This window comes from Cavia porcellus, unplaced genomic scaffold (genome assembly GCF_034190915.1).
Source record: "Cavia porcellus strain 051 isolate PalLab524CR breed Dunkin Hartley unplaced genomic scaffold, mCavPor4.1 scaffold_8, whole genome shotgun sequence".
NCBI classification, from domain to species: Eukaryota; Metazoa; Chordata; class Mammalia; order Rodentia; family Caviidae; genus Cavia; species Cavia porcellus.
This window is the reverse complement of record NW_026947491.1, coordinates 38,868,624-38,884,317: the sequence shown is the minus strand read 5'-3', so window position 1 is coordinate 38,884,317 and position 15,694 is coordinate 38,868,624. Positions and strand designations below refer to the sequence as shown.

Genomic DNA, 15,694 nt, shown 5'->3' with positions numbered 1-15,694 from the left:
TACTAGTTTGCATTCCCACCAGTAATGTAGAAAGAGTCCTTTTTCCTTGCAGCCTTGCCAACACTTGTTATTACTTGATTTCTTGATGATGGTCACTCTTCCTGCAGTAATATGGAAATTCAGTGTTGTTTTAATTTGCATTTCTATAATGGCCAGTGATGCTGAGCATTTCTTCATGTATTTTTTGGTCATTTGTACTTCTGTAACAGAAATCCTCTCTGCACCCCAGCCAGTATACTTCAGTTTTTTAGTTGCAGTCCCGGTTGCTTCTGCCTCCTAGAAAGAGCTGGCCACTATGGTGTGTATTTAAAGACCAATCAATGACAGCCAAGTACTCTACCTCTGTCCTTCCTCTTTGCAATTCCATGGAAACTTCCCTCCCCAAGCTTTCAGGGCCTGATATTTTGGGAATGACCCTGACTGGCGCCCACTGACATAAATAAGTCTGCCTCCAGATCCTGGGTGTCATGTCAGTGTTCCTGCTTGTCGTTTCACTTCTTTATCTGTGAAGTGTCTGCGAATTTTAGTTGCCCCCTTTTCAGTTGGTCTTTTATTTTGTGGGGTCCATTTGTTTCTGAATTCTTTACATATTCTGGACTTGAATCCTCTGTCTAAGGAATAGCTAGCAAATTCTTTTTTCCCATTCTGTAGGTTGTTTTTTCATTCTGCTGGCTGTTTCTTTCAAAAGCAGAAGCTTTTTAATTTGATATGATTCCATTTGTTGATTCTCAGAACTATTTCCTGTGGAACCATGATTCTGTTCAGAAAGTCCTTGTCTATGGCTGTGACTTCAGGAGTTTTATATATTCTTCCTCCTATCAGGTTAAGTGTTTCTGTTATAACATTTAGTTCTTTCACCTATTTTGGGTTTCGTTTAGTACATGGTGAGAAATATGGGTCTTGATTCAATTTTCTGCATGTGGAGAACCAGTTTTCTTAGCACCATTTATTAAAGTCTATCTTTCCTCCAGTGTATGTTTTTGGCTCCTCCATCAAACATCAAATAGTTGCGTCTTCTTGGGATTGTTTCTGCATGCTCTGTTCTGTTCTGTTCTCATGTTTGTTTTTGTGTCAGTATCATGCTGTCAGTATCACTGTAGCTTTGTAATATCACTTCAAGTCTGGGATTGCAATGCTTCCTACTTTGTTCTTGTTACCCAGAATTACTTTTGCTATTCAGGATCTGTTTTGGATCTGTATGAATTTTAGGATTGTTTTCTCCAGTTCTGTGAAGAGTGATGTTGGAACTTTGGTTGGGATTGCAATAAATTTGTATATCACTTTTGGAAGTATGACCGTTTTGACAATACTGATTCTGCTTAGCCAGAAACAGGAGATATCTTTCCATTTGCTAATGTTTTTTTGTTTCCCTTTTCCAGAGTGCTATAGTTTTCACTGCAGAGGTCTTTTATTTCCTAAGGTTAATTTTTAAGTATTTTGTTTTTCTTAGTGTTATCATGGATCATTATTAATGTACGGAGACACTACATTTTTTGTGTGCTGATTTTGTATCCTGCTACCTGTTTGCATTTGGTTGTTAATTCTAAGTCTCTTGGTAGATTTTTGGGGTCTTCTGTGTAGAGATCATGGAAACTGCTGATAATGACATTTGACTTCTTCCTTTCTTGTGTATATCTCTTTTACTTCTTTTTCTTGCCTAATTGCTCTTGCTAATGCTTTGAGTATTGTATAGAACAGGAGTGATGACAGTGGACATCCTTGTTTTGTTTCTGATTTTAGAGTTTGAGGAGTATTAGTGTTAGATCTTCCAAATTTTTGTAGAATTTAGCAGTGAAGTCATTTGGAGGTGAGATTTTCTTAGTTGGTAGGGTTTTTTTTTTATCATTGCTTCAATTTCATTGCTTGTAATTAGATTATTCAGGATTTTTAAATCTTCTTGGTTCATTTTTGGAGATTCATATGTATCTATGAACTCATATTTCTTCTGAATTTTTCAATTTATTGGCATATAGGTTTGTGAGATTGTTGTTAATAACGTTTATTTTGGCAGTGTCTGCTGTGTTTTTCATTTCCAATTGCATTGACTTGGGTCTTTTCTTTTCTTTTTTTGGATACATTGGTTAAGGAGTTGTCTGTTTCATCAGTGATATTTCAGCTCTCTGACCTCTGTGGACACCAGCAACTTCTTGAACTCTCAATCTTGGCTTGAGGCCATGTGACCAAAGCAACATGTTGGCAATCCCCTGACCTGCTCTTCCAGTCCTTCCTGTAGTTCTGTAAGCACATGGCTCCCTGTAGTCAATTTTGCTTTGCTTACATACCAAAGAAGGGTTCTGTTTTCCTGATTTGAGAGAAATAATAATAGCTTGGTTAAATACAGGGTTAGACTAACTCTTCAAATTCTGTCTCTACCACTTATTTACTATGTGGCATTGAACAAGTTACATAACCTTTTAAAGCCTCACATTTCTCATCTACAAAATTAAGATCATAATAACTGTGTCATAGGGATTTTATAAAGATAATGGATAAAAAATGTTTACCATCGACTTGACACAAAATATGAATTATTATTATTATTATTGTCACTATAACTGGAGTTGCTGATGACATGGCAGGTGTCTTAGATACTTTCTTGTCACCAGTACAAAACCCAACTTAAGGAGAAATTTATTAAGCTCGTGGTTTCAACCATGACCAGCTGACTCCAACACAGAAACGGGATGGCACAGGACCATGGTAAAAAAAAAAAAAAAAGTCTACTCCCCAAGGCCGTCAGGAATCAGAGAGTAAAGAAAGGGTCCAGGACATGAATGTACCTTTCCAGGTTACTCTCTCAGTGGCCCACATCCCATCAGGTCTCACCAACTGGACTCATCAATGGATGAATCTACTGATGAATATAGCACTCCTGTGATTCAATTATTTTTCAAACTTATGAAACTTTTGGGGCACACTTTAGATCTACTGAGTGACAGCAGCAGCAGGACACTCAGGTCTCTAGGCGTCATATGGAAGGCTCACAGGGAACACAGAGGCAGTCTCAACTCTGAGGCCTTTAGTCCAAGTTGAATATGGAAGTGGTGATTAGAATTGCAAAGGAATTAGGGTACTGTTGGGAGTTGGATGAAAGTTACTCCATGAGTGCTGCTGTGTGGGGCGGGGTGTGGTAGGGGCAGCCAGGAAGCCGAGATTTCAGGCCACGTGAGTAACAGGACCAGAATGGTGATGTAGAAAGAACTGTGACAATTAATTATGATGTCAACTCGAATAGATTAAGATATGCCTATGCTTGAATAAGATCCTGGGTGGTCTATAGATGACTGATATGTAGGCAACAAATGAAGAGGGAAGGATTTTGAATTCTTCTTGGTTCAGGTTTGGTAATTCGTATGTATCTAGGAACTCACATTTCTTCTGAATTTTTCAATTTATTGGCATACAGGTTTATGAAACTATTGTTAATAATGTTTATTTTGGCAGTGTCTGTTGTGTTTTTCATTTCTAGTTGCATCTACTGATGACCAGATGTGGGTGACACCAACAAATAGGCTTATAACCTGGACAGAGAAAAAGGGAAATAAGAAGGAAGTCTTGCTCGTATTGCTTCTTTGGAGAAGCTCTGATCTTTGCCATTGCCTTTGGAGACAGTGGTATCTCAATTTATGAACTTAATTTGTTTTACAATTTTGAGCAAGGATATTGATTTTGTGTTTGTGTGGAGAACATGACTATGGTCATGGTTTTCACCTAATGTGGAGTTTGTGAACTGAGCTGTTAGCAAACAGGAGCATTTGTGAACTAAGGCATTACTGTATTCATCTCCAGTTCCTTCAGGCTTCCAGCGGAGACTCTTCAGCCTTCTAACGCAGACGTTTAGGTTTTCTGATGCAGACTTACACCAGATACTGCAGTGACTCCAAGTCTTTGACTTTTGACTTGAATCTTCCAACTCTTCTGTGTGTGGATGGCTGTTGGCATTCTTTCACTCACCAGTCCACTTCACAGCCATTGAAAACCTACTTAGCAAACTGTTTGGGAGGGAAGCACTAGAATGAATTACACCTCCTTCTCTATCCGCTCTAACTGATACAAATTTTGGTACCAAGAGTATATCTAGAAACATAATTGTAAGGATGAATTTCTTTAATACATTTAGTGGTTCCTAGAGTTGACTTTCTAATTTGATAAGACCTAAAGTTGTCACGATCTCTCTTGATCAAGTACAGAGTACTGCAAGGCCGTGGTATAAACTGTTTAAATTAATATCCAATTGTAGATCCATTTGGTTATCCTAATTCACTTCCTGCAAGATGCAAAGAATTTAATGATTCTTTATATGTTATGGTTTGTGTTATGGATTAAGAACTGGTGGTCAACTTAATGCTTGCAGAATTAAATCACCATGCTGCTGAGTGTAGATATTTCACAGAAAAAAGTTGCCAGCATAAATAGAGACATGGAGAAGGAAAAGCTATGGGTTGAGGTGTTGAGGCATTGTGAGTTCTCCTATGTGTTGCTGTTTGAGCTGTTGGTTCTCCTGGAGGAGCTCTGGTCTTCATATCGAGCATTGCTTCCTAACTACAGAGGGGAAGACATGTGCTGCTTGGTCTCCAGGATGAACTCCTCATTCTGGTTTCCTGGCGTGTACTCACTGTGCTTATCGTCTGAAAAGCTCAGGGCCTCTGTGTTGCTGAGGATGACTGCGGTGCTTTTCAGGACAGCCCTGGTCTTTGTTGTGAGTGCGACTTCTCAGCTCCAGTGTGGAACCCTCAACCTACCAGCATAGCTCCTTCACCCACTGGCACAGACTTTCTAGCTTCCACCACTCACTTTTGGGCCTTCCCAGCACAGATCCATAAAAGAACTCATGGTTGTGAGTTTTTCTTGTGGGCTCTAGACCTCCAGTTGGACTGGTGGAAGGCATTGTCATGAGCTCTGGGTCTTTATCTAGACTCATGGGGGACATTGCTGTGGGATTCAGACCCTTGGCTAAATATTCTATGTCTTTAGTGTTGTGGATAGATTTCCTGCATTTTCTTGTCACTCTGGGTGACCATCATAAAAATAATATTATAAATTCCATGTCCTGATTCTAATTATTCTCCTCACAACCCCTGACTACAATAGTTTGTGTCTAGATATTCCCCCAAAGCCTCATGCAATCATGAGGGACTATCTTTTGGAAGGTGACTAAATCTAGAATTTGTGATTGGTTCATGGTTCAATGCTGGGATTAAGAGTGAGTGCTATACCAGTCCTCTAGGGTGGGTAGTTTATATACAATATAAGGGAGGGAAAGATGCTTGTTAGCTCCTCTTTTCTTGTTGTTTTTAGTATCTTTCACTGCCATAGATGGTTGCCTCTCTTCCATGCACCCTGCCTTGGGGTGAAAATATGAACTGAAACCTCTATAATCTGTGAGCTAAATAAACCTTTTCTCTTTTAATTTTGAATGCTGGATATTTTGTCTCAACAATGAGAAAAGTAACTAAGACAATATACAATGCCTTTGAATTTTTTTGAAGTGTGGAAAATATAATGATGCTGGCTAATTGCTCTTAGCATCTACGAATGAACTAGTAAATGAAAATCATGATCTCCAGACATGCATAATTTAAATTTAAAGACTTATAAGTATAAAGAAAAATTAATATAGGAAAATAACAAGATAAAAGATTAAAATTCTCAGCTCCTGATACACATAAATAATCTAAAGATTTCTCAGTGTTCCCTGAAAGAGAATGCTCTTTCTTTTATCAGCAGGGCTGACATTGCAGAAATCCAAACACAAGCCTTCCTAATTTGATCAGTTAAAATACAGCTTGGAAGGGTTTCTGAAATGAAAACGAGGACCCTGACTGGCAAGGAATGAGACCCCCAAAACTGAAATGGAGATATTTAGGAGGATTCTGATAGGCTGGGAACAATGAGCTCTTAAATACTAATGAGGTTATTTTTACAAAGGAAGAGATTTCCCCACCCTTAGTGGTGGAGGCATTCCCCTCATAGTGTTGACCTCTGCTCCCGAGTCTAAAGAAAACAGTCCTGCATTGCTGACACTCCTCAGAACCCACCCTCATCCATTTTTATCTCTAGGCCTTCAACCAAGCCCAAATCTCAGAAGAATTCTAAAGATGAGGTACACAGCTTGATTCATAAGGATGTCTGTTATGTTCTCAAAGAATTTTTAACTCTTATAAACAGAAGTCTGGTGAACAAGCATTTGAAAGGATTTTAAGGGTCTGGGATAATGATAGCACAAACATAAACCTGGACCAGGTTAAGTTTCCTGACATGGGTCCTTAAAGTAGAGATCCTGAATTTAATGTTGCAGTGTCTGGCATTTAAAACAAGTATAAATAGTTTATTTGGCTGTTTTCAAGAAGTATAGATCAAAAGATGACCCACTGTTAGAGATATCTGATATTCTTGGTTTACTGTTGATGAGGGAATTGGAAATGCTGGAGGGGATTTTCCAGGATAAACCCACTGGGGGGTTCTAGATAATGAATCCTGCACTAATACCTTATGAAACAGATTTGGGAGGGGAGCACCAGAATCCTTGAAGACCCTTGTCGTTGCTTATCTCTGTATGTTAGACTTTATGGTATGGACTATAGTCACTCAATAACTAAATTTAAAGGTGATGGATTTTATTGGATCCTGGAGTAATAGGGGTCATGTGGCAGCACTCAACCACCAAAGACAAAGGTGTGTATATTTACAGTAATGGACAAAAGAAGCAAAGCAATAATCAAAATGGTCTGACCTGTATAGACCTATGATGTTGACTGATTAGTTATAGTGTTTCCCAAAGAGAAATAAGCAGAAAGCCTACTAAATTTTTCCTGGACTTACATAAGCAGGACCAAAGAACAGAAATCCACTTTAAGTTGTAGCAACAGAGGGTTACGGTCCCTCAACCAATTCTCATATTTGAACCAGTTTACAAACCCAGAACCCTTTGAATGAGAGCGAGTCTGGGTCCCCTTGAAGAAGGACCCTGGTACACTACCAAAAGGTTATGTGATAAAACTTTCTCCCATCTTTCCATAAAAGGACCTAAGGCCTTTTACCAGGGTAAATGTACATTGGGAAAAGGAAATGATCAGATATTTGGAGGACTACGGGACACTGGTTGAACTAATGTTGATTCCCGGAGATCCAAAATGACATGAAGGCCTTCTAATAAGAGTAAGGGACTATGTAGATCAGGTATTTAATCAAGTTCTAGCCAAGATCCGACTCACAGTGGGTCCCTTAGGTCTGAGAATCATTTTTCAAGTCCCAGAATATACAATTGGCATAGAAACACTTAGTAAAATTAGCCAAATTCTCACATTGGTCCCTAATTTGTAATACAAGGGATATTATGGTTGGAAAGCCCACACAGAAACCATCAGAGTAGCCTCTACCTGAGAAAATAGCAAATCAAAACCAAAATTGCAAAATTAGAGGTAATAATTGCACAGATTAGTACAATATTAAGCACCTAAAGGATTCAGAGGTGGTGGTTACCACTATGTTCCCAATTTACTCTCCTATTTGGCCTGTGCAGGAGCAGATGGCTCTTGGAGAATGATGGTGAACTGCTGTAAGCTTAATCAAGTGGTGACTCTAATTGCAGCTGCTATGCCAGATGTTATTTTTTTGCTTCAGCAGATTAACACATTTCCTGGTACCTGGTATGCAGCTATAGATTTGGCAAGTGACTTTGTCTCCATACCTATCCATAAGGCCCACCAGAAACAATTTATTTTCAGCTGACAAGGTCAGCAAAACACCTTCATGGTCTTACCTCAGGGTTACATTGTTAATATTTCCAGTCCTGTGTCACAACTTAGTTTGCAAGAGTCTTGATCATCCTCTTCTACAATGTATCACATTGGTTCATTACATTTATACTATGCTGATTGGATCAAGAAATCAGGAGGTAACAACCAATCTGTACTTGGTAAAGTCTTTTCAGGCTAGAGGGTGTGAAATAAATCAACATAAAATTCCAGGTCAGTCTATCTCAGTGAAATTTCTAGGGGTGCAGTGGTGTGGTGCATCCAGGGATAGATCTCTAAGGTGAAGGATAAGTTTTTGCATTTTGTGAAGAGAAATCATTACATTGGGAAGAACTTTAGGCAGTGCACCAGGTCATATATTTTTGGAAGAAAAAAATTGGCCAGATATGTGATTATATACCCATTGGTCTGAACAAATGTTCAGGCACTTGGAAGGAACATGACTGGGATACTGGTCACAAAGGTATTTGGAGAAGAGATGTGTATCTCTCCATGTAGGTGAAGAATGTAAAAATATTTGGGTCTCATATAAATGTTCACCAAAATGGGCTCTCCACAGAAAAGGACTTTAATAATTGATAGATAAGGCTGCCTGTTCTGTGGCTGGCAGTCAGTCTTTTCCTTCATCCCCCACTGTCATTGCCCAGTGGGCTCATGATCAAAGTGACCAACGTGGTGATGAGGAGAGAGGTTATGTAATTTGGGATCAGAAAAATGAATTTTTGCTCAACAAAGCTCATCTGACTAGAGCCTTGCCAGCAACAGAGACCAACATTGAGTCCCTGACATGCCCCCCTGGGGCAATCAGTCTGTGACCCGATAACAGGTTTATTATACTGGGCTGCTCTCATCATGGAAAGGGTAGTACTTTGTCTTTACTAGGACAGGCCTTGCTCCAGGCATTGATTTGCCTTTGTTGTGCATAATCCTCATGAAACTCGCTCGTCTTATCATGTCTTTACCAACCAGAAGCAGCTGGATGGATAGACAGAATGATCTCTTGAGATTCAGTTCAGTGCCAGCTAGGTGGCAATATCTTGCAGAACCAAGGCAAAGTTCTCTAGAAGACAGTATATGCTTTGAATCAGTCTCTACTATATGGTATGGTTTCTCCCATAGCCAGAATTCATGGGTGCAGGAATCAAGGGGTGGAAGTGGGAATGTCACCGCTCACTATTCACCCTAGTGAGTCACAGCAAAAGTTTTGCTTTTTATTCCTGTGACGTTATGCTTAGCTGGCCAAGAAGTCTTAGTTTCAGATTTGGGAAAAGCTTATACCAAGAAACACAACAATGATTCCATGTTGGCTCAGTCTTTCCCTTGGTCATTTGAGGACCCTCCTGTCTCTGTAAACAAATTAAAAAGGAACTTACTGTGTTTGTAAAGGTGATTGATCCAGACCACCAAGGGGAAAATTGGACTATTACTGCATCATGGAGGAAAGGAAGAATATATTTGGAGGGCAGAACATTCCTTAGGGTGACTCAGTATTTCCATGCTCTGATATTAAGATTAATAGGAAACTACAACTGCAATTCAGGCAGGATAACAAATGGCCCAGAACTTTCAGGAACGAAGGTGTAAGTCACCTTATCTGGTAAAGATTCAAGATCTGATGAGGTGCTTGTGGAAATTCAAGGGAATATAAGAATAATTAGTAGCTAAGATCATGCGACCTATTATAGAAATAAAGATTTTAGTTGTACTTTTTCTTTTGTATTTTGTTACTCTGTTTGTGAATATGTGTACACATATAAGCAGGTATCTTTGTTGAACCTGTTGATAGATAATGTTGGCTCTTAATTATTGTTTAATCTACATTATAATTTTTTAAGTTATGAAATGTTAGAAGAGTAACACACAGAGAATCTTTGCCTTCTGTTCTGGGGAGAGAATTAGTACCTTTCTGTTTGTATGCAAGAAAATTGTATCATTTTAGAAATAATTATGAAATTTCTGTTGTATTTGAAGTCAAGTATCATTTAAGGAAATGTGTCTGCTTGTCATGTTGACAAACAGTGACCTATGAGAGCCAATTGTGATGGTAGTTTGAACAGATTAAGAAATGCCTAATGGATTAGTAAGACCCTTGGTGTGTCTGTAGGTGACTGATTGACATGTAGACAACCGAAGTGAGAATACCCAGCTCAGATGTGGCTTACAGCTTACAACTAACAGGCTTACAGCCTAGCCAGAGAATAAAGGAAAAGGTGAAGGAAGTCTTACTCCCTGTTGCTTCTTCAGAGGAGCTCTGGTCTTTGCCATCACTTTTGGCTGTTCATCTCCAGTTTCTTCAGGCTTCCAGCACAGATCCTTTCCATCTCTGACACGAACTCGCACTGGACTCTGCAGTGAGCATCAGGCCTTCGACTTTCGATGGATCCTCCAGCTCTTCAGCATGAAGATGGCCATTTTACAGGTGGACATTTTAAGTTTACTTAGTAAAAAAAAGTATATATATATATATATACATGTACATATATATATATATATATATATATATATATACATGTACATATATGATCCTTTTTCCTATTAATGTTGGTCTTTCCTATTTAATTTGTCTCTCTAGTGAACCTTAACTGAGACAGATCCCTGGCAGTCAGCCAGTTCTGATCCACCAAACAGATGGCCACACATTCTCATATGCTTGGGTTATTTGAAATCACTGTGAATGGAATGGACTGCTTATGGATGACTGGGAAATGCAGCAAGGTGTGGGCAAGGTAAGGCCTTCTCTGATTCAAAAGAATGCTCAGCTCATGATACAGAGAAGCATAGATAGGACCCATATACTCTCTCTAAGTCCAGAAGCCAAGTTAAAGCACCCAGGTCCTTGGGTGCAGGAATGGCTCAGACTATCCCGAGAATAAGACAGCAGGGTCATCTCTCAACGTTGATATTGAGACTGGTGGTGTGTCCATGTCACCAGGCATGGAAATCAAGCAAGCAAGCCAGTTAACCAATACTGACAGCGCAGGATAGCTTATCTAAGAAGAATAATGAATCTCTCCCATTTGATGAGTCTTCAGTTACTTATTATTGATAAAAAAGCAATTATACCATTCACTTAGTTTTTGAGATTATGCTGTGTTTGCACACAAGGAAGCAAGAAAGGCAATTCAAGCTGCTCATTAAGTCTGCCATTTATGTTTTGTAGAGAGAGTCACAGATTCAAACAAAGGAGACGTGTTTGCTGTTTGTTACAGCAAAGGCACCAGCCATTCTAAATATCCACAAGAGTTCTGTGAATTGACCTGGAGTTAATATGAAACTCTAGAAATAGAGTTTTCAAATATACTCACAGAGGTACCCATGCCCCCCCCTCCAAATATAAGTGCTTCTACTGAACTGCCCAACTTTCAGCATTGGATGAGCAAATTTATTCATTCATTACATGTACATTTACCGAACCTACTTGATAACCTAGAAGGCATATAAAGTTTAACACATCTAAATAATGGCACCACATTTTCCTCCATATACCTGACCCTCTTGTGCTGTTCTCTGTCTTTGAAAGTCACACTATCATCTAGCAGATCTGAAAGTCAGCAGCTGGTACTCTCTCTCTCTCTCTCTTTTTTGAGTTCTTTTTTTTTAATTTAGAGAAAAAAATACAGAAAAAAGGCTAGAAATAATACAAAATAACACTAAGAAATCATTAGTTGATAAATTACATATTGTTATCTTAGAAATAGTTATTCAAGTTACAAAATCAGAGCACAGAAAGTGGACAGGCAATCAAATAATGACAGTGAAAACCATTTTTTTCGATGATCCAACAAAAACTTAGTATGATTATCTGTCTTACAATCTCTTAAACATATATACAGTTATGTCCTTTAGAGCACTTTCCTTCTCTTTCATTTTTACAATATCTATTGTACATTTTTGGATCTTATTACGTCTTCAGTTTTTGTTACTTTTTACACTAGAGAGACAATATGATATTTACAAATATGAGTCTGATTTATTTCACTTATGAGGATAGTCTCAAGTTGTCTTCACTTATCCATAATAGTCTCAAAATTGTCCTTTTTATAGCTGTGTGATATTCCATTGTATAAAAATACCACACCTTTTTCACGCACTCTGCAGTTGATGGGTGTCTTGGTTATTTTCAAGATTTAGCTATTACAAATTGTGCTGCTATAAAACTGGGTGTACATACAATGCTGTGACATGACCTTTTCAATTTTTCTGGGAAAATACACAGGAGGGGGATAGCTGGATTGAAAGGGACTCCCAATCCTAGTTGTCTGAGAATTCTTCATACTGATTTCCATAGTGGCTGTACCAGTTTGTACTCCCATCAACAGTGGAGAAGTCTTTCATTTTCCCCACAACTTTGCTAACATTTGTTATCATTTGCTTTCTTGATGGCAGCCATTCTATCTGGAGTGAGATGGAATCTCAGCACTGGTTTTTTTTTTTGTCTTTTTCCTTTTTATCGGTACCAGGGATCGAACTCACAACTGCCTGCTTGCAAGGCAGGCGCTTATGCCGCTGAGCTAAATCCCCAGCCCCACAGTGCTGTTTTAATATGTATTTCTTGAATGACCAGTGATGGTGAACATTTCTTCATGTATTTATTTTCCATTTGTATATCTTCATCTGAGAAATGTGTGTTCATTTCAGATGCCCATTTTTGGAGAGGCTCTTTGAATTTGGGGGGCTTGATGTTTTTCAATTCTTTATATGTTCTGGATAGAAGTCCTTTGCCTGAGGGGTTGCTGGCCAAAATTCTTTCCCATTCTTTGGGTTTTCTTTTCACTTTATTGATGATTTCTTTTGAAGTGCATAAAATTTAAAAGTATGAGATAAAAATATGAGATATGCTTTTGAAGTTTTATACTAATGTATTTGTCTTATGTAGCCGGGTGCTCCTGTATTTGTTGCATATATATTTATAATTGTTAGTTCTTCTTGAATTTTTCCAGTAACTAATATGTAGTGGCCTTCTTTATCTCTTTTAATAATTTTAGGCTTGAAGTTCACATCTGCCCTCTGCTTTTTTCTGGGTTCCTTTTGCTTTTATTTTCCATCCTTTGACTTTTAATCTATCAGTTTCCTTTCAGATGTGTTTCTTGTATATAGGATATTGTGGGATCCCATTTCCTGTTCCATTCTGTCAATTTCTTTTTCTTTTTTTTTATTTTAAAGAGGGCAAAATTAAACACAACAAAACAGAACATATGAAAGCAATATAAGAGACATAAATTTCAAAGCAAGACAATCAGAGATCTTCACTGCCTATCATACTGTCTCTTGTTTTCTTCCAAATAGTTGTCCATATCGTCACACAGAGAGAATTCACATGAAGCAACATAGTACAGAACTGATCTGAACAAGATGACGAAGATGTTCTAGGTCCTCAAGATCAGACAATAGGGAAGTCAACAATGGCTGTCATAGTGTCTCTTCTCTTCAAAATAGCTGTCCATAACTTCATGTATGTTGAAATTAAACAAAACAAAACAGGCTAAAATCACTCTGTACAAACAATAATAATATTGCTGGATTTCACATCATGATGCTACAGAATGAGCACTGGGTACTATAGTGTCTCTTTTTCTTTAAAGTAGTTGTTCATTTCATCATGTGTCATATGGTCAGTTCTCATAGACTGTTTATAGTTTCTACACATGGATGAGTCTCTACATGTATTTCTATCCTTGCTGCATTAGAGGAAAAACAAAAAAAGGAAGACAAAACAAAACAAATTCCAATAAAAACATGAAGTGAAAGGTCATATAAAACCACAGTACAAGGTGTTCTACAATGGTTACTGTGTTGTCTCTTGTTATTTTCAATAGAATTGTCTATATCATCAGGCATAATATAATTGAATATAGCAGTACACAACAATATTAATAAAAACAAAACATTGTAAACAATGTAAAACTTTAAAAGCAGATAATAATCAAACCAGAGTGGGTGTCCTAGTGAATCTTGTCATCTTCAGTGTAGTTGCCTACACTCTCAGACTTGATACTATCAATCATAACAGATTTGAATAAAATCTGTCAGTATAAAACAGCAATCTAACAAATCAGATTCAACTAAGATCAGTCATGATAAAACAGTATGAGTTATACAGGGTTTCAGATTAAGTTAATAGGACATTAAGGATGTTTACCATACTATATCCTGCTATTTTGGGGATAGCTGTCTGTGCCTTCAAATCTAGTACAAGTAGACAAACTGGAACAGAATACAATCCATCTAAACAGAGCAGTGTGAGTAATGTCAGTTTTAAGTCCTGATACACTATTAACAATATCCTCTGCCTTCTTTTTTCCAGCCATTCCTCCCCTTTCACTCCCACAGGGTGCACTGTACATTTTGGATCCCACCAACTCCCTCAGTTTTTAGATTGGGGAGGGCAACCTGCTATTTACCTAAGAGGTTCTGAACCTTCTCACTCCTGGACTTGATCTCAAGTTGTATTCCTTTACCTGCAAAAACCTCAAGGTTTTCCTTCATTATAGCTAAGTAGTTCTCTATTGCACATAAGTATCCTGTCTTTCCAACCTATCTGCAGGTGTTCGTTGAGTTGCCCGTATTTCTTTCTGGTTCCCTGTCACAGAGAGCATTGTTTTCTCATATTTGATTTTTGGTCCGTAAACTCTTTTTCAGGTTAATTATATTTCCTATACAGAACATCTTGGTGGACCCTACCTCCTGATCTACTCTGCCTGTGTTTCTTTTTTTCTTTTTTTTTTTCTTAGTGTATCAAGGCCATCTATGTTAGATATTAGAACATAGGTTAGAACAACCTATGTTGTTTTAGGTCACCAGATCTCACTGTCTATAGTGTTTGTCTCAGCTAGGACTCTAGTATGTCACTGGGTGACTCATAAGCCCTTTTGATTTTCTCCAGGGTTGGGGGAGGCCTTATTGGCACACTCCTCAACTTACCTGATGTTCTCTATGTGGAGGAAGCACTCATCCACACTCTTGCCAAGCTTGTCAAGCTCCTATAGCTGGAGGGGAATTTGCTACTGCTCCTGTTTACCCACTGAAGTCTTCTATTTTAGGGACAAACTCACCACACTGGTGGAAGCCTACTGAGGTCTTCTGTTTGGATGAGGGGTTATTGAGTCTCCCATCAACCCAGCATGGTTAATCCACATCAGTCTAAAGTTCTGGGAGGAGGAGTGGGAGCTGAAGATAAACAGCAATACTAGGTCCAGGAGGTAGGGGAGTCTCTGAGGGAAGGATGGCAGGGCGTGGAGGTGGCCCACCCCTGCTCACTGGCAGAAGTCTGGAGGGGTCTGATGAGGGTGGTAGGGTGGCAGGGTGCGCAGAGCTGTGACTCTCTCTTGGCACCTCTTTCATGCCAACAGGCAGTATCTGACTCATTGGCAAGCCCTGTGGCTTCCTAACTTCTCACGTTCACATGCATTGTTCAATTTCTACTGCTCTGTCCTCTGCCCAGGAGCTGTAAACTTTCCCTGGTTTTCACTAGCCTCTGTACCTGATACCTGAGAATCACTTGAAAATGAATTATCTGCACCTGGATCTAATAACAAAAGTCATTCCATGGGTCCTCAGAGTGAACAAATCTAGAGTTTCTTTTGAGGCCTGAGAAATAAAAGGCCCACACTCTGTCCTGCAGTGACAGTTTGGGCCATAGGGATATCCTGGGGAAACCCAGACTAACCTTTGTCCAGTTCCTTAAATTCACCATGCTGTCTCCAGGCTCAGGACATTTGCATATACTGTTCTTTCTATCTGGGATGCTATTTTCCTTTCTTTTTAAAATCTGCTTTAATATCATTTATTCTGCATGTTTCAGTTGTCACATTATCTTCTCACAAAATTCTCCCCAGTTCCCTCCCCAGATGAGATGCAATTCTGTGGTTAACATCTATGCTTTTCCCCCACAGCTTTTAATACCACTGGTAGTGATGTATTTGGGTGAGTAATTAATG

General features: G+C 38.7%; 1 long non-coding RNA gene across 1 annotated transcript; it reads left to right on the top strand.

Annotated features, from left to right (window-relative positions):
- Window positions 1-9,973: 9,973 nt before the first annotated feature.
- LOC134477290 (uncharacterized) lies at window positions 9,974-13,234 on the top strand. The gene is made up of 3 exons (XR_010049233.1): window positions 9,974-10,176; window positions 10,330-10,483; window positions 13,044-13,234. It is a non-coding gene; the product is annotated as an uncharacterized LOC134477290 (long non-coding RNA).
- Window positions 13,235-15,694: the final 2,460 nt, after the last annotated feature.